Raw genomic sequence first — 25,551 nt, 5'->3', positions numbered from 1 at the left:
CTGGTCTGCTGTTGAACCTGTGGTATATTTTTTTTAGCCCAGTTATTGTATTCTTTAGCTCTGTGACTTCTGTTTGGTACTTTCTTATTTTTTTTTTTTATCTATTTGTTAAAGCTCTGTGTTCATTTGCTCTTCTCCTGAGTTTGGTGAGCATCCTTATGATCATTACTTTGAACTCTATCATGTAGATTACTTATCTGCACTTCACTAAGGTCTTTTTCTGAGTTTTTTTTTTCTTGATATTTCTTTTGGAACCCATTCCTCTGTCTCCTCACTTTGCCTCACTCTCTCTGCTTGTTTCTATATATTGGGTAAAACAGTTACCTCTCCCAGTCTTGAAAGAGTGGTCTGGCATAGAAGGTGATCTATGGGATCCTTCTGGGGTCTTCCTTTCCTTCCTCTTTCTCTTTTTGCTTTCTTTCCTCCCTCCCTCCCTCTTTCTTTCTTTCTTTCTTTCTTTCTCCCCTTCCTTCCTTCTTCCTTCCTTCCTTCCTTCTCTTTCTCTCTCCTATCCTCCCTCCCTCTCTCCCTCTCTTTCTCTCTCTCTTTCTCTTAGTTTTCCCAAGGAGTGTATTTGCACAAACCTGGGCACTGGAAGGCTCTACATCTAAAGGAAAGTTTTGGTTAAGTATGGCTTGTGGTGGCATTGTAGGACACAGTTGGTCAGTGGAAACTTGATCTTGGAGTTGTGGAACTGCTTGATTGCTGGTCAGTGGCACTTGCTGGCTGTAATCTCCTCCACCTTCATTATCTAGATTGTGCTGGGTGCCTGTGTCTCAGTAGCACTGGATGACAACATTTGCAGTGTTCAGGTCCCAGTATTCCTGGTATGTATTGTTGGTTCCACTGTGGGATTCATAGTATAGCCAAATGCTGAAGTTCTTCATCTACAAGGGGGATTCCTCCAATACCTGTCCATAGTAGACAATTTCCTCTGAAGACTTCATCTTCTTTAGCAGAGACATGAAGTACTAGAAGCAGGACTTGGTGACATAATTAGGTGCAAATGTTTGCATGTGATAGAGGGGCAGAATGCAGAATTTGTGTGTGGGCAGACAGTACCAATCTGTACTCTTATAATGTGCCTGAGGCTTTCATGGCACACACTCTGCTCTTCCTGACATCCAGGAAAGGGAGCCCTTTACTGCCTTTACTGTGGGGCTTGAACACATGACCCTGAGATTAAGACCTGAGCTGAGATCAAGAGTTGGGTACTGGGCGCCTGGGTGGCTCAGTGGGTTAAGCCGCTGCCTTCGGCTCAGGTCATGATCTCAGGGTCCTGGGATCGAGTCCCGCATCGGGCTCTCTGCTCAGCAGGGAGCCTGCTTCCTCCCCTCTCTCTCTCTGCCTGCCTCTCTGCCTACTTGTGATCTCTCTCTGTCAAATAAATAAATAAAATCTTTAAAAAAAAAAAAAAAAAAAAAAAAAAAAGAGTTGGGTACTAAACCCACTGAGCCACTCAGGTACTCTGAGAGCCCTTTACATTCAATGAAATCTTTTATGGTATGGATACGTGTAGCTTTGAAGGAAGTAGATCTAATCCTTAAGTACAAAGTACTTGTAGACAGTCTGAATGAGGAAAAGGTAAGAGTTTCACCTTGTATAAATAATGCTGTACAGTGCATCTTATGATGTATGCTTTTATGTTAAAAAGCTGGAAAGTTGTTTAATTTGTACAGTCAAGTGCTCTTTGTTTTCCAGTTGTCTATATTCCTTTGGTATAGCTTGTGAGTTGGAGAAGGGTAGTGACAATTCTAGTTTTACTTAGAAGACTTGCAAGTGAATGCAGAACTCTCTCTGGGATAGTTATTTCTTACCATCCTCTGACCCTAGGTTGATGATGTGAAATGACTATTTTGATGTTTTATTCCATACATAACCACACTGTGTGCACATAAACAGATAAGAGTACATGAGTGCTGCCATTTCAGGCTATTCCTAATTATGTTTTTAACATTCCATAAGGGCTGAATTTGTAAATCAGTGAGTCCTTCGGTGCTAGGCATTAAATGTTGTTAATTAATATAATTGTCTAGTGTTTAGGTAAAATAAATTGATTATTTTTATTTCATTATCTTGTATTTTTTCTTTTTTTTTTTTTTTAAATAATCTCTACACCCAGTGTGGGGGTTGAACTCATGACCCTGAGATCAAGAGCTCATGTTCTACTAACCGAGCCAGCCAGGTGCCCCTCATTATCTGTGTATTTAGCACAAGTTTCTAACTATGATAGACACTCAGGTGTACTTATATAATAATAACTTTAAGGCCCATTTTATCAACATGCACATGTTTTAAAGGGAATATTTCCATAATATTTTTAGCTTTCACAACTTTTTAAAGTCTTTCACAGAATATTATGATGTATTTGTCACATATTAGTTTCCTTCTTGATAGATGACATAATCAAAGGCATGGACTACTGAAAGAATTACAAGGCTCTAGTCTTTATTTAATCCCCAAGGAAGGACTGGCTGCTCTTCAGATTCCCAGATGAATTGTCCCACAGGTTTTGGTGGGAAAAAAAAAGGCAGCATGTAGAGTTTTAGTTATTAATTCTCCAGCTCCATGTTTTTTTCTTGAGTTGACTAAATTAAGAGCATCTTCAGTAGAGGGTAACCCACAAGCTTTGTTAGGAAGGGGCACTGTGCATCTTGTATAGCTGTGTTTCCTAAGCATGGAACTGTAATAATTACTAATAGATATTGCTCAACTCAGTGACTGAGTGAAATAATGAATGGGAGGAATGGCTCCTAAGAGAGGTTAGCCAATGACAACTGGTGCTCTCTGCAAAGCCATGAATGGTGGACCTCCATATGGCCAGTGAACTGACACAATCTATGAGCACATCATGGCCCAACTGGTTCTCTTGGTGGGATTTTGCCTGTTTTGTCCACTTCACTCATTCTCCTTAGGCCAGCTTGAGACTAGGTCTGGTGCAGAAACCATCAGTTTCTATCTGTTCTTTTGCATCAGAAAAGGTTAGGAAGTGTGAATTGTGTTCAGATGGAATGAGTAAGTGGAAGGGGCTAAATGCCTTCCAGGTGGAGATGGGTTGGGTGTCCTAGCAAAGATATTATGGGAATCAGCATTAGTATTGGATTTTATGCAGGACTTCCTCACTTTCAGCATCATTCTCTTGTCCCTTCGGCCCTTTACCTGAGAAAACTAGCATGCTGTCCCCAAAGAACTTCTGTGACTGAATTCTGCCCCGAGCAATGCTGCCACCTGGCACTAATGAATGATGCACTCAACAGCCCAAGCAGTGCATTGGTCGGCAGGCTGAGAGCATATTTTGAGGTGATTGTTCCCTGTTCTGTGCTGTGTCTTCTGAAGGAGGGCCACAGGGACAAGTTTCTCTATGATCTCAGAACCAGGAAGAATTGTGTCCTCCCGAGCAAATGGCATGTTCTTTGTTTTAGGGACACTCTGATCCATATAATGAATCACATTTCCCTCTTCACGCAGCCTGTCTGAAAACTCAGATTCAAATTTATAGACCATTCTTGGCAAGTATAGAAGACTTCCTTGGAATAATTTTGTCTTTTAATTTCACTGAATTTTCCCTTAGGCTCATTTTGTACACCAATTTTAAATTTAGTTTATTTTATTGTTTCAGATTTTTTGTATATTTAAAAACCAATTAAATCCTTTTGGGAAAAAAGAAATAAAAATAAAGACTAATATATTCATGCAACACCTTTACTTTAGTTTTTTTGGTATCCCAGGTCTTAACTTTACACCTTTTCCCTCTAATCTCAGTATCAATCTACTACTTCTTAGGGGCATAATCCTTTCTGGATTTTTTTTTTTCCTTGTTGTTGTTTTTGTTTTGTTTTGTTTTGTTTTAAATAGGAATTTAACTATTAAAAGTAAGTTGTTGGGGCTCTTGGGTGGCTCAGTCGGTTAAGCGTCTTTCAGCTGGGTCATGATCCCAAGGTCAGGTTCCCTGCTCAGCAGGGAGCCTGCTTCACCCTCTTTCCCTCTGCCTTCTGCTTCCCCTACTTGTGCTCTCTCTCTCTCTCTGTCAAATAAATAAAAATCTTAAAAAAAAAAGAGTAAGGTGTTACTAGCAATACCTACAGCTTTCTGACTATGTGAATTTAACTAGATTATTAGATTATTTAATCTTTTTCAATTATATAAGAAGAGTAATACTATTTATTTTTTGTGAATGTTGTGAGGGTTATACAAAATACTGCATTAACATACATAGTACCTTATTTGACACATAGTAGGCCTTTTGTTTAAAAGTTTTCTAAGTGGAGGGGTGCCTGGGTGGTTCAGTGGGTTAAGCCTCTGCCTTTGGCTCAGGTTATGATCTCAGGGTCCTGGGATGGAGCCCCGCATCAGGCTGTCTGCTCAGCTGGGTGCCTGCTTCCTCTCTCTCTCTCTCTGCCTGCCTGTGATCTCTCTCTCTGTCAAATAAATAAAAATAAAGTATTTTTTAAAAAGTAAAATTAAAATAAATAAATAAATAAATAAATAAATAAAAGTAAAAGTGTTCTGAGTGGAAAATGCACTGGATTTGCAGTGAAATCTCTCCCCCCCCCCACTCATTAGTTTATGATCTTGGGCAAATCATTTTACTTCTTTGGAGATCTTTCTCACATATAATTTTATGGCTTGGTTGAGAGAGCCCTTAGGATTCTAGCTTTGCTATTCTTGGATTCTTAAGGTTGTCCTGAGTAACATGTGAGAGTATGTCCTCACTCTGTTCACAGTAGGAATGACATGAAAACATTCACCTGGGCATAGAGAGGTCTTGGGTAGAAGGGGATCCAGATCTGAAGCAGGAAATGACTTATTGTGCTGGTCATTAATGTTCTTCACTGGTATCGGTTATGGTATTTGCAGAGGTAGTAGCATCTTCTGGAATACGCTGAGTTGTTAGTGATTATAGTTCTGAATTCAAGTGGATTTCAAAAGATGTGTTATTGTGGATGTTACTCTCTGTAGTGAATGGTTTATAACTGGCTGCTTGGCAAATACTTGGAGATGTAGCAGAGGAACCACGGGAGCTACTGCTTCTGGTCAATGACCATGATTGTTAATGATCACATTTGGTTCAGTCGTGGAGTCAATCACAACAAGGGTCTGCGTCCAAGATAAAGTTACCATTAAGGAAATATTGGGCAATAGGAGACCCCCCCCTCCAAAAAGAGGAAACTCATTTATCAAGAAGATAAAGAAAGGAAGGGTTTGTAGTAGATGTAGAAGAATAATCTACAGTGAAATGAAGCTACACTCATAGCCGTTCATGAAGATGCAGGGTATTTTCATTTTTCACAACATTTTTCACTGTGTGGTTTTAGCCAAGTTATTTATCTCTCAAAGCCTCAGTTTTCTCATATGTTAAAGGGATAGTGATTCTTACCTCATACGGTTGTTCTAAGGAGATAATGTAAGTGCTGAGATATGATAGTTATAGGTAACTGGTATTATCAAAACTATTAGTATTAATATAAACTGCAAATTCACACTCAGCTTCAAGGTTTCGCTATCCCTAACCTAATAAAATATGCAGACTATAAGAATAAATGTAAAAACAAAGCATTTAGAGGGGTGCCTGGGTGGCTTGTTCAGTTGAACATCCCACTCTTGGTTTGGGCTCAGGTTGTGATCCCATGGGTTATGGGATCGAGCCCTGTGTGGGACTTCATCTTCAGTGGGAGGTTGGCTTGAGGATTCTCTCCCTCTGCCCCTCTCCCCCTGCCCCCTCCCCACTCTCTCTCTCTGTCTTTCTAAACTAAATAAACGTTTAAAAAAATTTAAATGATTGAATGATCAGAGTAGAGTGCATATGGAGAGAAAAAAGTTATAATAAATTTTTGAATCAATGCATTGTGTCCATTAGTTTTCATCCTATCGTTTTATCCCAGGGATCTTTCAAAAGGTAGCCATCTACTTGTGCTTTTGATTAATTTCATTCTTTCTACATGAAGTGGGATTATAAATTAAAGACACTAGTTTCTATAAATTTCCCTCATTATTCCATATTCCCATTTTGCCTACTTCTTGTGAGGTTTCTTTCTCTTGCTTTTCTGTGGGATAAATTTAAATTTGCTCACCTTGTTCAAAAAGAAAACATTATGACGCTTAACTCTGAAAAAAAATCTCTACTTTGTAATTAACTTTTTAAAAAATGGTAAAAAAATAAAAATAAAAAAAATAGCCAGAATAAAGTGTTAAACAAAACAACAAAAACTCTGAACAAAGTGAGTGTTAAGATATGTTGGAATTATTGTTACAAAAACAGAGAAACCACTGAAAACTACTCTGGTTTTGTTTCAAGTATTTTCGTCTCAATGAGCTTCAACTTTTGCTTGGTCCACTGAAATTCACTGAATTCAGGGAAATGTTGAGATTTGAAAGGGTAACAATGGGTGGTAGTTACAGCCTCAGAACACAGCACCTGGGAGTGGTGGTTTTCTTGTGTTTCACTGTTTGAATCTTTCAAAAGAGAAGTGAAATTCTATAATCCAAAGTTCATTGATTTATTTTGTTTTGACCTGCATTTTCTTGTGCAATTTCTCAAAAATTAGTCTCTTTAGATTTGAAAACTATATAGACAATTTTTTAGGCAGTATTTTCATAGAAAAGAAATTAGGACTGAAATCCAAGAACTTGGTTGCCTAACACTTAAAAATTAGGATAACTTTAATTCAGTTTTCAAAAGATGTTCCATAATTATTAATTTATTATTGAATTAGATGTGCTAGCTTTTTCAAGCAGTTTTACTGTGTTATTTTTTAAGTTTAAAATTATTTTTAATTGTGGTAAAAAAAAAAACACATGAAATTTGTCATCTTGACCATTTTGAGTTAACTGCAGTTGTGCTATAGATTCACATTGCTGTGCAGGAGAGCACCAGAACTTTCTCATCTTGCAAAACTGAAACTCTATAATCATTAAACTAGAACTCCCCATTTTCTCATCCCCCAAACTCTGCTCCATTCAGTTTTTTTTTTTTTAAGATGATTTTACTTATTTATTTGATAAAGCACAAGCAGGTGGAGGGGCAAGTAGAGGGAGAGGGGAGGAGAGGGAAAGACAGGCTCCCCACTGAGCAAGGAGCCTGGTGCGGGGCTCGATTCCAGGACCCCAGGATCATGACCTGAGTGGAAGGCAGATGCTTAATGAACTGAGTCACCCAGGCACCCCCAGTTTTTAAGTGAGGCATAAATGTTTTGTGATTATAATTTGATAAGGCCAGAGGTCATTTAGGTGGATTGCAAACTGTAGGGTATGGTGCTTTTACTTGAACATGTGGACAAATGGCAGGAAATGAGTGTTCATAGTACTTTTATTAGTTGAACTATAGGCTACTACTTAATGGCACATTTGAAGTACTTGAAAAGTAGGCATCACTCATACTTTTGAGTAGTGAAGTTTACAATCCAAGTTCAAACCAAAACTGGAAGCAGGCAGCAAGTCCTGATAATAAATGAGAGTAACTTTTGAAATATAAAAATAATTGAGAAGTTATGGTATTATTTTCTGTTGTGATCTTTAGAAAGGCAAATATTCATTTCAGTATTGTTTTGTCGAGGTACTACTAGCATGCCAAGGAATATGTTCACAGGTCCTGAGTTATCCCCTCTCTGGACTTTTCAAAGTTGTGCCTAAGGAGGCTGGTGTGGCCACAGTACAAGACAAACTCTAGAAGGAGGAAATGCTGAGATGTAGATAGTGATATCTCAGAGCCCTCATTTGCTTAACTGAAAGCATTTTTTAAATGTTCATGGAAATGAATATGATAGAAGAGCTTTCAGTGCCAGAGAGAGTGAGGGCCCAACTGCCTGGTGAAGTTCTCCTCCACTTACTTAAAATGTCAAGGAGATAAGATACCATCTTACTGGCTACCCCCTGGCATCATCTTCATAGCCTCCATGTTCTAATATGATGGGCAAAATAAGGCAAGATGATGGTGATGATGATGATGATGATGATGATGGTGGTGGTGGTGGTGGTGATCCTGAGAACAGTGATCACCCAAACTCATGGATGTTCTATTCTTACCTCAGGTGTTTTGCCTCATATGTCTCAGATTTTGGAAAGTCAAGGCTCAATGATACTTTTTAAGCCTCTACAGGACTAAATGTATAGATCTTACAACCCAGAGCTGTTTAACACGTGCTTCTAGTGTGTTTCAGGTACATTTTTACATTAAACAGGTTTTTATGTGTCAATCTGGGAATGTAATTATCATTTATAAACTTGTTTCCTCACTAAAAATGTATTTTGAGTCCAAAACAAATAAATTAAAAATTTTAAGGAAATGACCCTATTTAAATAGGAAATTGTTTCAATTTGTTCTTGTAATTCTATATCAGCATTTCATAAAATATTTTAATTTGGTTTTGGAATGAAAGCTATAGCTTAATTTTAATAACGAGGAGAACAGTAAGGTAGCTAAAAAATGAACAGTATTACATATATTAATTTCTTGATACATATTGGTTGAATTAATTAAGTACAAAGTCATTTATATTTAGTTATTTGACTTTGAAATATAGGATAAGAGTTTTATTTTATTTTTTTTTAAAGATTTTATTTTTTTATCTGACAGACAGAGATCACAAGTAGGCAGAGAAGCAGGCAGAGAGAGAGAGAGAGAGAGAGAGGAGAAAGCAGGTTCCCCGAAGAGTAGAGAGCCCCATGTGGGGTTCCATCCCAGGACCCTGGGACCATGACCTGAGCTGAAGGCAGAGGCTTTAACCCACTGAACCACCCAGGTGCCCCTAGGATAAGAGTTTTTAAACTACAATTGAATTTTATAATGGTACTTACTTTTATATTAACATGAATTTTCACATCACTGAACTCACTTGTTTTGCCTCCTTTGGCTTTATTTGTATTTGGCCACTACTTATTCTGAGTAGAGGGGAGAGTTAACCTAAAGCTGTAAATATTGTTCAGGCAATCTACAAATCCAAGGACAGATAATCATGTACAGTAGGTGTTAAAACTGCTTATGTAGTGATAAGCTACAGGAAAATGTGAGGAGAGGAATAACTGGTTATAGTGAGTCATTTAACCAATTCTGGGTTGCTAACATGCTATTGAGAAGGTCTTTTTTTTTTTTTTTAAATTTTAAGATTCTTCCTGTGGTGGAATATATAGAGATAAACTCGGTATTAATGATAGCATACTGGCATATGAGGGAAAACTATACATTACATCTCTTATCTCGTTTCTTACTGGAAGTGATCAGCTGATTTGGCCTCCCCACCTGGGTTTTTTTTCTTTCTCAAAGTCCTATTTGATTCTTTCTCTCAGTTGGTGGGGATAGCTTTCCTGGTTAGAGGAAGACCGTCTTCAAGGAAAGAGAATATGGGTGGCTGCCCTCTTCTACTAGGACCTACACTAGAGTTAACACAGCGAGCTCACTCTTTCACCCAAATGGTCATCTATACCCTGGAGACATTAAACAATGTGGAAAGGGCTCAGGGAAAACCAGAAATGGCCCCTGGTTAGAACCTTAGAGACCTTGTGGATATGTGTAAGGACACGCTAATAATTTCATCAGTATTTACCATTAATTGAATGTTTTCCATGTGCCAGGTGCTATATATATCACCTTGTTCAAACCCCTCAAAATCTTATAAGGTACAAGATGCCTTATAAGATTAATTTTCTGATTAATCTCATTTCAAGATTAGAAAAAAAAAGAGATTTAGGAAAAAAAAAAACAACTGTGTTAAAACATATCCCTCAAGCTGATGCAGACAGTAAAACAGACCTAGAATTCGCTCGAAGATTGTTAGACCCCCAACACAAATATGTCAATTATTCTGCTAGTGTTCACTACCATGGCGGTGGGGATTCATTACAGACATTGTTACTACAGACATCGTTACTATTCTTTGTGTGACTGTTTAATCTAGTTATTGCCAATTAGTTAAATTTAAAGTTCTTTACATTTCTCATTTGCTCTCCTTCCTTCTTCTTTTTCACCTCTGGTCATTTTCTTCCCACTTCTGATATCATCCCCAAGTTGGTAGCAAAGGCCACGATTCCTGCCCATTTTCTCCTCTTACCACAAGACCTGGATTAATTAGGACAAAGGAGCCAAAAGTACGGTAGCCAGTCAGTTTCTCTTTCTGTGTGCTTTAGCCCAGCTCTCAGGATGAATTTAGATTACGCATACTCAAGGATATCCATGAGTAATGACTATAAGCTTTGTCGTAGATAACTGTATTGGGTGTGTTTAAATGTACAACTCTGTTTTTCTATTATTATGTGATATTTCATGTTGACTTGTCAAACTGAAAAATACCCATATTGATTTTGCAGAAAGCTTCACATGTGAGATAAATGCACTCAAAGACTCCTCACAAGTAGCTCTTTGGAGCTTCAGATGTGAAATGGATCATTCCTCAATCTGTAATAGACCCTTCTGTGAAGCTCTTCAATCAAACCTGAGAATTCAAGGTGAAATTGAGGGGAGGATGGGAAACCCCTACAGGGGGATTTGAGTGGACTAGCGGAGAAAGGAACCGGGGGTATTTGCTGCCTCTTTTTCCAGTTTTTTTTTTTTTTTTTCTTTCTTGAGCATAGGAAGCCTGTCAATCACTGTGTGACCTTACACGCTGTATAGGTATAATACCTGGGCACAAGGAGACAGCCATAGAGGTGCTTACAGAGCTGCTGTCATACATGCCTTTGATTTCGTTCTGCTTGTCATTTTTTCCCTAACAATTTTCAGGTTATTTTTAAAGTGGCTATTTTTTTTTTAAAGATTTTTTATGTATTTGACAGAGAGAGATCACAAGTAGGCAGAAAGGCAGGCAGAGAGAGAGGGGAGGAAGCAGGCTCTCCACGGAGCAGAGAGCCCAATGCAGGGCTCGATTACAGGACCCTGGGATCATGACTTGAGCCGAAAGCAGAGGCTTTAACCCACTGAGCCACCCAGGTGCCTCAAAGTGGCTATTTTATACAGATTTATTATATAGGGTTTCTCTTTCCACCAAATCATTTCTATTGTTATATTTGATAGAGCAAAATTGTTATTTTTTGTGAAAAGCATACATAATCTTTTAAAAAATTAGTGACATATAATAACTACTTTAGTTAGAAAGAATTGTCATATTTTGTTAAGTAGTGATCCTGGTAAGTGCATCTTATTTAAGAATCATGTTTATAGATCATGTAATGACTTTCAATTAGTTTGTTCCCAGTAAAGCAGTAAAAGTTACCTCTTGTAAGGAAAACAGCATCTTCTGAAATTGTTTTGGTGTCACATTTTTAAATTTATTTGGGTGCACATTTTTCGTTGGACATTTCTAGGTTAATTAAAAAAAAACTCAAGGATTTTCAATGAGCTATTTAGTTTGGGGGAGCAGTGAATCCTTGACACCAAACTAAGTAATAAAAACTATGCTTTGGAATTTATGCTTAAATACCAAATGTTTGATAATAGTTTTTGATGCTCAAGCTGCTACGAAATGATTGCTATCCCCTCGCTGTGTTGTAATTTTTCCTAAGCCATGGAAACGGTGTTGTTTGTAAAGCTCGCATATTAGTATAATCTTAAGAGCATATTAATTGCCCAGGAGGTTTATGTATTTGTTCTGCACATGTGATTAAAGATCACGGCAGCTTATACGGCATAATTTTAGAGATGGAGAAAATGACTATTGTAATACTTGCTACTCTCAGTTTCCTCTACAGCAATGCCCTTACACCTTTCTTTTTCAGGCATTTTGTAGCATCCTAAACAGAAGGATATTGAAGGGAGCTGATTCTGCTTTGATCCTTGTGCTTGTTGTCAAAGCGCTTGGGATTGAAGAGACTGTTGGCTACAATTGACTGTGACAATTAGGAGATGATCAGAGCCCTAGAGTGGAGCACTTAAAGGGTAATTTACATGTCAGTTTGTCGAATAAAAAAAAAAAAGATATTCAGCTAAGATTTTTTTTTTTTTTTTTTTCCCCTCAGAGCCTTGTAAACTGCAATTTGTGCTCTGGTAAGAAAAACCTGGCAGAGGAGTTAGGATAGCCATTACCATTTGAAAAGAAGCAATCATAAGGCCGCTGCTGAGCCCTTTGTCCACTAAAAATGCTGATTTGCAGGCAGTGAGTGAAAAAAGTGGAACCATCACTAAATAAAACCTTGAGCTAGGTAACAACCCCCCCCACCCCACCCCGCCCCGCCGCCCCCACCCTTGCTGGCTTTTTAAATGTTGGTTAAAGGTGTTTTTAAAAAACGTATCTTAAATCCAATACTTACTATCATTATAACATTGTTATTGGTCATGAATGTCCTTTCCTAAAAGAAATAATATAAAGGATGCATTGAGGAAGTGGTAGGTGGAAGAGAGGCCAACAGTGAATTCAGAGGCTGATGCTGGTTATCAGTTGTATCTTACTCTGGTGCTTTGTACAGCATCACGATTTTCCACCAGTCAGTCCTTTACCCTCTATTTTTCCCCTACTCTACCCTATCACTGTGCTCCCGGGTTTCCCATTTGTATTTATATTTCGATTTTAAAGTGGGAACTATATTTCTAAACTTCACATATTTAAACTATTTGGGTGCACTTGGCTAAAAATATAAGGCACTTTCCGTCATGATTTGCTCTTCATATGTGGTCATCTGTATACTTTTCTGTTAGGTATCCATATACAGAAGTTAAAAAAGAAAAAAAAGCCAGAAAGCAAAAAGAAGACAATTGCCAGTAAATATATGGAGATAGCAGTCACACATCATCTATTTGCCAAAAAGAATAAGAAAAATCAGTTATTTCAAGAATTTTTGAGTCCCCTACCTGGAAATCATTGATAATAATAATAATAATAATAATAAACATGTAGTTGCAAGCTTTTCATATGGAAAATTACCTAAAAAATAAGTTAGTGTATCAACACAATCATCCTGTCCAGACATACGCAAGTTTGGTGTGTGTATCTAATTCAGAGATACATGTTAACTTTCAATGGCAGATACATTTTATATTGTATTTTTTGGATACTTGGCTATGGTGACAGGCATTTCCAGAAAGGCAGCAGGTTAGAAATGTCTTTATCAACACCAGCTTTACTGATGAGAGCTAAGAGTTTGCGTGGCCTCCAAAAGCCAGATTTTGCTGCACCTGGATACTGCGTGTTGGGTTTTCAGGCACCCTTCCATTAAAGACATTCACACTTCCAGGTAAGAGGGCTCTATTTCTCATTTATATCTTTTTTTTTTTTTTAAAGATTTTATTTATTTGACAGAGAGAGATCACAAGTAGGCAGAGAGGCAGCAGAAAGAGAGAGAGGAGAGAGAAGGAAGCAGGCTCCCTGCCGAGCAGAGAGTCCGATGCGGGACTCGATCCCAGGACACTGAGATCATGACCTGAGCTGAAGGCAGAGGTGTAACCCACTGAGCCACCCAGGCGCCCCTATTTCTCATTTATATCTAATACCTTAACAACAACAACATTTTTTTCAAGGGATGCCTTATGAAAGGACTTGCTTTCTACTTGTGGATATTTCTGAAAATTACAATAGTCAGTGGGGCGCTGGTTGAAGTCAGTAATTCACAGATACTGACACCTCCTCTGACTGCTTTACAGGAAGGCCCTGAACTTCTTTATAAAGTTTTTTTAACTCTAGTTTTCCTTCCGTGCACGCCCCTCTTGCAAAGAAGAATACAAGAGCCAGGGAAAAAATAACAATGACTAGGTTAGTAAGTGCTAAGAGGATAATGAGACAGGGAGTCAGAGAAGGTCTGGGCTTCCTTAGCATGTGTCTGCAGAATGCTGGCAATGGTAAATCTGTATCAAAAATCAGGCACAGCAGGAGGTGTTCGTCTCCCAGGTAATGGGTAAATGATGAGCAGATGAGCCATCCTTGTATCGATTTAAGCATTTTGTTCCAGCCAGTCACAATTAACTTTGATTTGTTTTTACTTTCCTCTTATAGGTTTGCATTTAAAACACTCTTGGAGAACTAATTGTATAAAATTCTGGTAACTGCACATTCACTTTTTAGAGAGGTAATGAGCGAGTGAATGAAAAGGCAGGAATTATTTGCCATTCTAAGAGCCGGGATTGTCAGAACATTTCTACTTGACTGAAATTGTTTTGGAAGGTGAGCTGGAACAAGAATCCTGCAAATAAAATGAGGTGACTCTGCATGTGGTTTTGGGATGTTTCTCTTCATCAAAGAATTCTGTAGAACCGCTCTGGGACTTAAGTTGATTTAGATTTTATTTATGAAAGAATATTTAGGTGAATCCTATGAAAACATCTTAAAGTACACATATTTGACTCTTAACAAGTAAGTGGCAGTTTTTTGAAGGCTCATTTGGTATTATTTGAAAAGAGTTTCCCTATTACTATCACAGTGTTTTTTCACTTTACAAATTGCCATGTTGTGACAAAATAAATTATTGAAATGCTTTGAAAAGTTTTTAGAAATGTGCCCAAGGAAACAATATGTAAATTGTTCAAGTTAATTCACATGTCAGTTTATTGAAATGTTGCTGCTACTGAAAACTCCAAGAACCTTGAGCACAACATTCCAGAACATTTGCAGTTTTATTTTAATGAGTAGCTCTTTCTTTGTATGTGCTTGGAGGTGGCAATAGAGTTGCCAGATATAGCAAATAAAAGTAAAGAATTCCTAATTAAATTTGAATTTCTGATCAATAGTGAATATTTGTTCATATAAACATGTTCACTTTTTATCAGGGAACCCTAGGTGGCACTCTGATTGGGTAGAAATTGCAACCACGCATTGAATGGACAATCTAATTATTTATAAATTATAAATTGTCACTTATAAATCATCTTACCTTTCACTGTCAGATTAGATAGGGCAATGAGCTTACCCCCTTCAAATAGAAGCCAAATGCTTTTTAACTCATTAATGCTGAGTTTAATTTCCCCCATCACGTTCTCTACATAAGCTGTGACTCGTCATTTCAAGTATATAGTAATTCCTGCCTGACTAATATAATGGAGACTTCAGAGGTGGTGGCAGAGGAGTCTGACTTACCCATACTGATCAGGCTCTGACTGGAGTGTTTCCTGGTTATGGGGATAGAGAACTGAATGAGGCATTGAGAATATATTATCTTTGTGAAGCCACATCTTTCTTTGGTGGCAATATTATGACTACATAGGTAACCAAGTTGGAAACCCCTGCAATTCAGATCCCAGTTGGAGCTTCTGGGAAAGTAAAGATTCTGTGTCCCTACACTTTTATTTTATTGCACTGAACTTTGTTCATCATAATCTACTTGCTATGAAAGAACCTAAGCTAGAACTTAGAGAAAAGTATATATCTGATGTATCTTTGAAACCAGTGTTCGAGTCTCTCAATAGTTTGAGCTGCTATCACAAAGTATCATAGACTATGTGGATAAACAACAGAAATTTATTTTTGATGGTTCTGGAAGCTGGACGTCTGAGATCAGAGTCCTGACATGGCCAGGGTATAGCAAGAGCCCTCTTTCACATTGCAAATGGCCATCTTCTTTTGTCCTCATATGGGGGAGAGCAGGGGACTCTGATCTCTTCAGTCCCTGACAAGGGCACTAATCCTGTTAGGGAGCACTCTACCCTCATGACCTAATTGTCATCTCCCAAAGGCTGCACCTCCTAATACGTATCATCACATTAAACATTAAGGTTTCAACATATGAATTTGGCAAGGGAACACAAACATTCAGTCTGTAACAATTTTTCCCTGTCTTGGAGCTTTTTATGGTCTGTCAGAAAGACTATTTGTGCAGAAAAGTTTTAGGGTCCTGTTTCTCATCCTCTAGGCCCCCTTCCAGTTTCAGTAGTAGCTTCAGGAATGGTTCTTCACAAGCCCAGGCCTCCAGAGTATTGTCTGAGTCTTCCTAATTTCTGTCTCAGAGCCTTTTCCAGAACTGGAGAAGCCTGCTCAATGCTTCCTCAAGGTTGGCATGGAAATGTGGGAGATAGTTAACACCATCAAGGGCAGCCCTCAACGGATGGGAGGCAGGAGCTTGTGGACAAACATTTCAACCACTTACCGTTTAGATAGGTAGATCTGAGAAGCACTCAGCATGGTTATGTAGGTATCTATCTTATGCAGGGATCTTATGTAGATTGTTTGGATTTTCCACCAAGCCTACTTCATTCTGTATATTTTCTTCAGCCTGTTTCTAGGGGTAACCAACATGCATCCAATTCCTCATCTCAGGCTCTGTTTTAGGGTAACTCCAACTAAGACACCCCGATGCTATCTTCTTCCCAGCACCATGGTCCTCTCCTAGCTCTGAGTCTGGATGCTTTGCTTCCTTTGGTTCCATCGAAGTTTACTTTTCTTATTATCAGAGGAAGACCATTCTGCTGATGTCCCTGCTATTAAAACAGAGTCATATTGCTTTAAAAGCACAGCATGCACATCCCCATCACCTAACCTCCATTACTTTTTATTTGGACACATACTCCATGTGAGGGTACATGCTAAAGGATACATGAATAATGTTTTATTTAGTCCTCAACGTATCACCAAGAAAGAATCAACATTTCTATTTCATAGACGAAGAAATTGAGACTCAGAAGGACTAAGGGATTTCCTTCAAGACCATGAAGCTAGTGAGTGGTAGGATAAGCATTGACTTGTGACCTGACTCCAAAGCCCATTTTTTAAGCTACTATTCTATAGAAACTACCATATAAAGCTCTTAGAAATTAACATTTCTTTGACAAATTCTGGTATGAACAGCTAAAGAGATGATTGGGTAGGGAGTAGGGACCAGAATTGGTTTATATCAAAGAAGGCAATTTTTTTTTTTTTAAGCTCTTGTTTTAGAGCACCTGGGGGGCACAGACAGTTAAGTCTCTGACTCTTGTTTTTGGCTTAGGTCATGATTTCAGGGTGGTGAGATCAAGTGCCACCTTGGGCTATGCATTAAGAAAAAATAGGAAAATTTTGGTTACTAGATTTGGTCACCATCTTTGTGCTGTTGGTGACATTACTGCAGTCTGCTTTATCGTTGTTTAAGTGGTCAATCCCTCTCTCTTTTGGCTTTATATGAAGGCAAGAAGGAAAGACCAAGATCATAGTTTTTTTTTTTTTTTAATTTTTTAAAAAAGACTGTATTTATTTGAGAGAAAGAGGGAGAGAGAAAGAGGAGAGGGACAAGTATATGCTACACGGAGTGGGGACCCTAATATGGGGCTCGATCCCATAACCCTGAGATCATGACCTGAGCTAAAATCAAGAGTCAGAAGCCACCCAGCTGTCTGTCAAGATAATAAGTTTTGTTCATGAAATACAGTAGTGATAAATTTTCATACACACACACACACACACACACACAAAGGCAAAAAATGCTTCCTCTATCAACTTACAGTTGAGCAAAAATTTGAAGTTTTGGTTTTATTATGAGACCTGGAGCTCTAGGAATCTATGTCTGTTCTGGCTCGTGGTATCTTACACATGGTAGGCCTTGATAAATATACACTGAATGAATTAACTGGAGTCTTGTGGAATATAATTTAAATTGACTTCAGTAAGTTCAAACTTTTAGTGATCTGCTTTACTAAACAATTGACTTTAGTATCTTTTAAGATGTGTTATTTGAAAAAGGTTAAAATTTTAACAGTCATATAATTTAAGACAGTGTCTGGAACAATGTAATAACATGGTCCTCAATGAAATATGGTGACTTCAGTTAATTTAAATCTACTGGAGGCAAAGAAAAGTGGAAAGATTTCATCTGTAGGCACATGATTAGAGCGGTGTGGGCATGCTAGAGTTCAATGGTCAAATAGAGTAAACATGTGCCTTTGTGGAGACAGGGAGAGGCTACTCAGAACAGCCACAACTGTTCTCCATTTAGAAAAGGGTGAAAGAGTTACTAGTCCTCCTTTACAACTTAGGTTAGGAGGAATGTTTCCTTGGCAGCTTTCCTAAGCCTGACTCTCCCAATCTTCTCAAAGTTAACATATTTCATAAATATTAAAATTTTGACCTTCTTACAAACTGACTGCATTTTGGGATCAGTTCTATAAACCTATCATCTTTATCCTATTGTATCCCTTGATGTAGAGGTAGGGGTTTACCCATGCAAATCTTCCTGAATTTCTATTGGTAGAATTTCAAATTCTCTTCAAATTGCCATGTAGTGGGGAATCCAACTGTATGGCAGTTTCTAAAAACTTCATGAGGTTGTTAGCTTAGAACAAGAGAAGGGATATTCGTATGCAATTTCTGTTTGTGCTTGTTAGTCACCGTTAGTTTCTTGTGGCAACTATAGTAACTGGTAGACCCTCAAGACTGAAAGTGGAGATTACCACCATCTCAGAGCCATCTCTACTGGCAGCATTAGCTATACCAATGAAAAATAACATACTTAATCTTCCTAGTTACTAATGGAAGCTATCTAACAAGCAAAAGTAGATTTTGTATATTAGATTGCAGACTATAAAAGAGAAGTCTAGTGTTTTGCCATTCAACATGCGGGGAATACTTTCAGATTCCATAGAAACTAAAGGAACCTCAACATGTGTACAAATGTTTAAAATTCTACTCAATTATATATTGAGTATATAACTCTACTCAGTTATATATACTCAAGTATATATTTTATATAAATTATGTAATAAAGTATGTATAATGTTTTATATAAAATATATAATTATATGTAATAATTATATAATACATATAAATTTTTTTTAAGTAAGCCCTAGGCCCAAGGTGGGGATTGAACTCATGACTCCAAGATCAAGAATTGCATGCTCTACTGACTGAGCTAGCCAGGTGATCCCAAAGTATAGTTTTGAAGCTTTTGTACAGCAGAACCAAACTTCTCCTTGCCTACAGGTTAAATTATTTTGATTGGCTGAATTGTAGTGGATTATTTAAAATGTAAGTAACAGAAAATAATATGTTTAGTTATGTACCAATGACTATATCTAAACGCTAATTAAGATTAGGATATTCGAGGGGCACCTAGGTGGCTCAGTTGTCTAATTGTCTGCCTTTGGCTCAGGTCATGATCCCAGGGTCCTGGGATCAAGCCCTGTGTTGGGCTCCCTGCTCAGTGGGGAGTCTGTTTCTCCCTCTTCCTCTGACCCTTCCTGCTTGTGTGCTCTCTCTATTTTTCTCTCTCAAATAAGTAAATAAAATCTTTAAAAAAAAAAAAGATTAGGATATAGGGGCCCCTGGGTGGCTCAGTGGGTTAAAGCCTCTGCCTTCGGTTCAGGTCATGATCTCGGGGTCCTGGGATAGAGCCCTGCATCAGGCTTTCTGCTTGGCGGGAAGCCTGCTTCCTCCTCTCTCTCTCTGTCTGCCTCTCTGCCTACTTGTGATCTCTGTCAAATAAATGGATAAAACCTTAAAAAAAAATAAAGATTAGGATATATAAATCAGTGTGGCTGAATGTGAATAAACAAATATTACATAATAGACCCAGGTAGGAAAATTAGACTCATATACACCTTTATGTAAGTAATGTTCACAGTGGGAAGCACACTCCATCCAGAATATTTCTTAGACCAAACTTAGGAAAGTCCAGAGCATCTTGTCTCAAAGTGCCTAAAGCCATATCTGACATTCAGTATCTCTATATTTAAATTGTTCTTAGGTTAATAGCACCCAACTGATGTAACGGCATTAGATAAATATCATAGATGGTAAAGCTGTATATAAGAACTAAGAACTATTCATATCATCATTGGGTAGACATTTGTGAATTTTACTGATGGAAGCTTTCCCTTCTCTGTACTTATGCCAAGCATTATTTGCTTCAGAACTTTTTGATTCTTGGAATATAAACGTCTGATGAACCCATACCCTTTCACAGCAAAAAGAAACATGTTTTCTTCTTACACATCTACTACCTATAATGGGTGGCAGAGTTGGGACCACTACCAGAAGTTAGGGATAGAAGTGATGAGCCATGGACCTCCACCAGCTACTATGTAGATACCAGTGAGCATTTTGGGAAGTAGCTTAATCGGCTTGTGGGATCGCCATGCTTTATCACCTTTAAACTTAGGACTTGGGAAAACTGCTTCAACTTTGTAAAGTAAAGATGACTTTACTTGGGAATATTGGCTGTTCTATTTAGAAGATGCCAAGAAGATAATAGTGGACTGTAATGAACTTCTAGCTCCAAAAAGCTCAGACATTTTACTACCTTGCAAGTCAGTGTTGACTTTGATATAGGAAAGCTCTCTAGTTCTTCCTTAAATGAGTCATCTGTGGCATGGTTAGGATTACAAAGTGAGTGTTTTGTCCCTGGATCTCTCCGGTCTCAAGGCCAGATCAACATCCTTGGTCCCTATATTTAAGGTATTCTTTGGTTAACAGCATCCTTACATAACTTCTGCTTGTTACCAGGGACCTGATATATTATCACATAATTAACTTACTGACTAATAGCTTAGTTAGCTTAAAGAGGTGCTGGCTTTATAGCTAGGCAACAATTTAGGAACTGGAACTGGCAGAATCTAGTTTATTAATTTTTTTTTCTTTTTTAGATTTTTATTTATTTGTCAGAGAGAGAGAGGGAGAGCGAGCGAGCACAGGCAGACAGAGTGGCAGGCAGGGCAGAGGGAGAAGCAGGCTCCCTGCCGAGCAAGGAACCCGATGTGGGACTCCATCCCAGGACGCTGGGATCATGACCTGAGCCGAAGGCAGCTGCTTAACCAACTGAGCCACCCAGGCGTCCCTAGTTTATTAATTTTTATATCATTATACAGTGATTTTCTAAGTGTGATATTCTCTGAACTCTGTATTAATAATATGATAATATAATACTTAGCGAATAGGTGACCAATAACTTAGTCCACTGTCATCAAACACTGCAAGATTTGCAAACAAAATGGTCTGGTAGAATAAAGCAGACCTCAGGAAATACAATTTCCCAGCAATCTAGTTAGGTGAAGTTGCATAGTTCTATTACTTCTCAGATCTCCTTTCCCTAATATTTTAAGTAAATGGAAACAAATGATCTCTTATTTTTTCCCCCAGTTCTATGTCCTATGCATTTGCTGAATGATTATTAAGAACATCATGACATCATATATACAGGATATATTTTCATATTTCTTGACTGTTTCAAAGTTTGATTAAGTTTAATTTAGGCTGAGTACTAACATTTTCTGCAGAACTCTAAGAGTCCCTTAAGCTTATGACTAAAACTTTTGTTTTTATGAAGGATAGAAAAAAAATAAGGATTTATAAGTGTTTCGGCTTTCTCACATGTGTGAAAAATCCAGCAGTAAAGATGAGTACTTACTTCATTTTGAGAAGGGTACACAGGGTTTTGTTAGTTTCAAGATGATAACAGGGTGTAGAATCACAGGATGTAGGTCGACAGATTTGTGTTTGGTACACTGCCAGAAAACTACAGGGTTGAAAGAACATGTCGATTTATGTATATTCTCAAGATTTTGTTATCTAGTCTTCGCTGGCTTGACCATTTGCTGTGATTCATATTCTATTTCTAATTCTTAACTTCAGACTAATACTTAGAATAAAAATATGATTGACTCAAGGTTAGCTGTGGAATTCAGTAGGTTATGAATACAGATGGCAAGAAGGGTAAAACATCAGGAAAAGTTAATTTGTCTGACCAAAACTCAGAAAAAAATTAACTTTAATGTCATGTATTTGAACATACTTGGAAAACATACTCATTCATCAGGTCTGAAAATGTGTTCGGATTTTGTTATTTTAAATTATTCAGCTATTAACTTTTATGTTTCAGACCCATAGCTTCTTCCTTGTTTTATAGTCACTGTATTTTTGAAGTGGGTCACTTTTGTCAATATTTCACACCTGGGATGGCAAGTTTAATAATACTGATGGTGTCAATAAGCTAAGATTTGATTATTCTGATAACTTCAATTGAGCAGAGTTTATCATGTTATTAATGTTTTTTGGCACTTTAATGCTGTAGATTATCTTCTTATAAGCCCATATCCTATACATATTGTGCCTTTCCATGTTATTATAATTGATACTACTTATCATTATAATGTGTCAATAATAAGGCAATAAATAGTATTAATACCATGCTCAGCATTTGTAATTTCCAGAGATTCAAATACCTAAGGGACCTATGGTGGGGCCAAAAGAAGGAATGAAGGAGCCACTCTAGACTCTAGATAGAAAACATTCAAAAATTGATTTGGTATCAAATTTAAGGAAAAAATATGCCAATTAAAAATGCAGTTTTTAGGATTCGGTTCAGCATTTGTTACTTAATAGCATTTGTCATTTCCCAATTTTTCATATGTAGCAAATTAATTGCAAATCATTTTGCTCTTCCAAATGCCTTTGTGTTTTGTGTTTCTTTTTTCATATTCTTTTGGATAACATTTGAAAAGAAAATAAGACTACAACAGTCATTGATTACAGTCAGGATGGAAGACAGTTGTAAGACCGAGGAACAGGTGGGGCATGGATCATGGGAATATTCACGTTTTGTGCCACCATTTTGTAGCTGCTCAAAAAAAAAATTTTTTTTTCAGCAAATGGTGGATATTGTGTCTTTACAAAAAATGGTTCTGTACTGGATCCATCTGCGAAGTATAAACATGTCATCAGCACTCATTTTCCATCTCCAAAAAACATTCCCCGTGTCCATATTTGATTTTCAAGTGCATCTGTGCACTGGTGGAAACCCTCCCAACATGCTGCCACACAATTGCAAAACCCACACATTTCTGTCTTTGAATCAAGCTTTCACAAGAGCCTGGCCTCCTCTGGGTATAAGCTTGTTTCGAGTTGCAAAGGTCTGCTGGGTGACCCCGATAAAAGGAGCTTCAATGTCCGTGGTAAGGTGAAATTATTCCTTTTAAGGGAGGATTTCATTCATGCAATTTCTTCTACTTTGTCCCAAAACTTTTTTATTTTATTTTATTTTTTTTACATCTTAGAATTTCTCTTTTCCTGCCCACACTACACTCCCCTAATTATTAACATTATGCTGTTGAGTTTCTCAATGACTAAACTCATATTGAAGAAAGAAAGTTAGTTTGGTTATTCTGAAAGTTTAAGCAGAAAAAGGGAGTTCATCTCAGAAAGTTGAAAGGCAAGCATCCTGAATTCTCTCTGAGTCCCTACCATTATTGATAATCACATAACCTAAAAGAATTTCAAACATCACTGGAAAAATTTAATCTCTCCATAAACACACATTCGGAAGGGAAGTCCTTGGTAAAAAAAAGGAAATTTCCTTTTACCTCATTATTTTCCCTATGCAGAGCTGGAGTTACCTTCGCTATAGAGCAATAGAATAAGCCTTGCCTGTCATTTTTAATCAGGTTGTTTTAGGTAATTTTTGTTATGCCCCTCATTACTGAATTGTTTATCAATAGGTGCAGCAAGTGTCACTAGCTTTTCTCATCAAACCAGGTCTGACAAAGCAGCACAGTGCATGGGAAAGAGGCAGCTAGGTGAAACTAATGCCATAGATGTTTGATTCATTAGGAGCTTATTGTTAACGGGGATGTCTGATTGTAAAGGCTCAGTCAAGCAAAAGAGTGCAGAGTAATCAGTCGGATTTATAGTTTGCAGGGCTCAGAAAAAAATCAACATAAACCTTTGGATATAGCAGAAACAGAAAAATCCCCTTTGGGCAGCCCTAACCTGGAACCAGCCAAATAAGGTCATGCTACATGAAGGTTTCCTGTTAGGTGATGGGAGATAGAGGCGGATTAGAGCCATATGGCATGGCCTATCATACCTTCTGACTTAAGATAACAAAGCCAAGCTTTGTGCTTAGCTGTTTTTGACTGACATCATCAATTTTATTTTATGTTGGTCACCTCCGGTAACAGGAAAAAATGGCCTAGGGTTGATAACACATGCTTTTTTTTTTCTTTTTCTTTTTTTTTTTTCTTTTAGTATTAAGATGCCTAGAAGCTAGTTTTGTGCTGTTAAAAATTTCAAAGAATTAGTAGCTTACTCTTCTATCACCCATCCTCCAGCAACTGTCAGCCCCCCTCCCCCTTGTTTTCAGTTTGTACCTTGCAAATGAGAGGCAGCCTTATTCAGAACCAGATGTAAGGCTCCTAGAGAATGAGCATAAGCTGGTGTACTTTAAGCCTAATGGGAAGTTTTATATGCAAGGGCCTTGAACTGATTAGTATAATTCCCTCTTTAATACAGCTGTCCCTCCAGATTAAGGTAAACCAAATGTTGCAATCAGAGATTAGTGTACCTTGCCAGTTATTAACATCCCCGGTGCTCAGCAAGCACGTCAGACGCTAATGCTGTGTATTTATTTGCCATTTCCCCACTGTAACTTGAACTTCTGCACCTGTCAAAGCATTCCAGTGAAGAGAGGGGCATTATTGGAAAGCAAGAGTTTTATACCTGTACACCTGTTTTGTTTTGTCACAGCTTAGATTTTCTTTTGGCCTGCCAAGACTGCCAGGTGCTTTAATCTGCTACTCTCCTGATTTTGTAAAGAAAGACTTTGTGTGCTAAATTGCATTTGTTACTTTCATATGCTTTCTTTTATGCAACTGGAGAGCTGCTCACCTAAACTGATGGTGTGCGGGCACGCTCTAGTGCGGACGCGCGCATACGCGTGTGTTTTCTCTTGCTGGAGGTAAAGGGTGAGGTCTCTTTCTCAGAAAACACACCTATGTCCTCTGTGCTCCTCAGCTTCTGCAGTGTCTTAAATCACAAGGTGGGTCTCACAGCTGTAGTATATTTGGCAGGATATCCTGCCTTCTTGCAGCCCAGATGTCAAGAAAGACAAAGTCCTGGCTATCTCAGAAAGATCTGGCTCTGTTTCTTTCCCTCCCCAGCCCCCATCCAGGGCCTGCTTGGACTTGAGGGCTGAACATACGTAATAAGCACGCTGGAGAAGTTTGGGGCGGTCCCTCCGGTTGTGTTTTCAGTAACTGGTCCAGTTTGGGTGTTCGCCGATCCTTTTCATCAGCGTGGCAGATGGGCCAGCAAGTAACGGGAAAATAATGGCAAGTTTGATGAAGAGGCCTTACATTTGTGGAGTGAAGTGTCTTTGTGATTTTTATCAGCACTGTTTATTACTCAGAGACTGAGAATGAAGAGGTGCTTTTTCTGAAAAATGCAGAGCTTGCTACGGAACCACTAGGGTCATCTCAGGGTCTGTTTTTTTTCTGGTTTTTTTTTGTTGTTGTTGTTGTTTGCCTCCCCCCCCCCCCCCACCATATGTGGGATTAAAGCATGTAGGTCTGCTCTGACGGAGTGATCACCTGATGTCAACAGCACTGGGGTACTACCAGCTCCCACTAAATTCTGCCACCGGTGGGAAGGAGCCACAGTTTTCCAGCCAGCCTGTGACACCGGAAGCAGCCCCGGGTCGGGGTTAGCATCCGCGCTGGGGCGCATTTCCTTCCCTTGCCATCCTCCTCCCCGGCTCTGTCTTGGTGTTTGCACGTTGATTGCCTGGTGCAGAGTTTCTACATATTATAGCTTAGTTGCAGATTTTTAAAAAAGACAAAAATATGTTCCTATCTTAGGAATTATGTCTTGCAGCCTACTAAATATGCTAATGCAACACTAAGCAGGGATAAAGTTCTTGCCATACCCCCCAACAGTTGCGTGGAACCCGCTGCCAAGTGATTGTTAATTG

At 38.3% G+C, this 25,551-nt stretch overlaps 2 pseudogenes; one reads left to right on the top strand and one right to left on the bottom strand.

Annotated features, from left to right (window-relative positions):
- LOC116597895 overlaps positions 1-25,551 on the top strand; it is a 69,207-nt pseudogene that overhangs the window by 34,541 nt on the left and 9,115 nt on the right.
- On the bottom strand, positions 608-1,098 carry LOC116596856 (annotated as a pseudogene).

This window comes from Mustela erminea, chromosome 8 (assembly GCF_009829155.1).
Source record: "Mustela erminea isolate mMusErm1 chromosome 8, mMusErm1.Pri, whole genome shotgun sequence".
NCBI classification, from domain to species: Eukaryota; Metazoa; Chordata; class Mammalia; order Carnivora; family Mustelidae; genus Mustela; species Mustela erminea.
Note: the sequence above shows the minus strand (reverse complement) of the source record. Positions and strands in the feature narration are given on the sequence as shown.